Genomic DNA, 292 nt, shown 5'->3' on the forward strand with positions numbered 1-292 from the left:
TTTATGGGGGAAAATGGTGGGGGGGGGGGGTGCCGGGATGTCAGGTCCTCGTGTGGCACCTTCAAAGCTCTTACTCACCCTCTCCCGAAGGTCACCAGAAGGTCACTCGGAGCGGCCGATGGTCCCTGTTAGAGGTGGACGTGGCTGGGCCCAGGGAAGCCGGCGGAATTAGAAATGACGGACATGCCTTCCACGGTCCGTCTCCACATTGTCGCCATCTGGACAGCAACGCAGCTGGCCGGTCTGTGCGTGGCCCTGTCGTCTCCGCGGGAGCGAGCGCTGGCTGCTGCCA

This window comes from Myotis brandtii, unplaced genomic scaffold, assembly GCF_000412655.1.
Source record: "Myotis brandtii unplaced genomic scaffold, ASM41265v1 scaffold1557, whole genome shotgun sequence".
NCBI lineage: Eukaryota > Metazoa > Chordata > Mammalia > Chiroptera > Vespertilionidae > Myotis > Myotis brandtii.